This window comes from Tupaia chinensis, unplaced genomic scaffold (genome assembly GCF_000334495.1).
Source record: "Tupaia chinensis unplaced genomic scaffold, TupChi_1.0 Scaffold143602_1, whole genome shotgun sequence".
NCBI lineage: Eukaryota > Metazoa > Chordata > Mammalia > Scandentia > Tupaiidae > Tupaia > Tupaia belangeri.
The window spans coordinates 651,260-652,191 of record NW_006203448.1 but is presented as its reverse complement, the minus strand read 5'-3'; the positions used below and the strand labels follow the sequence as shown (position 1 = coordinate 652,191).

General features: G+C 57.1%; 1 protein-coding gene across 4 annotated transcripts in view; it reads left to right on the top strand.

The window, feature by feature from the left end:
- ADAMTSL2 (ADAMTS like 2) overlaps positions 1–932 on the top strand; it is a 34,211-nt gene that overhangs the window by 17,269 nt on the left and 16,010 nt on the right. The window lies entirely within an intron of this gene.

Genomic DNA, 932 nt, shown 5'->3' with positions numbered 1-932 from the left:
AGGCGGTTTCTGTGCGGGCTCCCCCTGGGTGCGCGTGGGTACAGCTAGGACTCGGCCAGATCCTCCTTTCTATGCACGTCCCCAGATAGAGTGGACATGGTGGTTCACAGAGCGGGGAGACGGCCGCGACACCACGCAGGGCTGAGAGTCAGAGCCACAGGGGTGCGCCCATGGCCATGTACCCTCGCAGGGGGCACCTGGCCTTGCCTGGACCCCGCCCGGATAAGTGGGACAGTCACTTCTGGGGCCCACACACTCCTGACTATTGACGTGTCCCTGTGTTCTCTTCTCGCAGCTTCTCCTCTCGGTCGATGTCCCCTGTGGCCTCTCTCCTATAAGGGCCCACCCTCAGTCCCCGCCGACCTTCTCTTTAGATCCTTGCCTGACTGGCATCTTTTTTTTTGTTTTGTTTTTTGAGATTTTTGCTATAGGGTGCATGTGCTCACCGGAGAGACAGGGAAAGATAGAAAGCGAGAAATCACCCCCGGGGGGATGGCCACTCCACAATCCCTTCTCCTCTACTCTCCTCTCAGGATTTTGGGCACACACGCACATGCGCTTGGCTTGAGTTTTAAGCCGCCTGGTTCAGGACTTGAACTGCAGTCGACTATGTGGGAGTCCAGCGATGGTTACGATGGCATCTAAAGGACTCTGTGTCCCACTAAGATCAGCATCTGGGTTTGCAGAGCGACATGCCTTCAGGGTGTGTGGGAAGGGGGCTTTGGAAGCCACTGTAGGGGTTGGTCAGGGCTCCGGAGGTTGTCCAGGCCTAGGGGCCACTGCCTGACAGTCTTGGCCAAATTGTGTCCTTGAACTGAGCCAAAATTTTCCTTCTAGAGCAATCTTGCTCCTGAGTCAAGCCCCTCAAGCCCAGCCCCATCTGCTGGGACCCCTAGGAAGAGGGAATGGCTGAGGATGAGCCTCCTACTTCC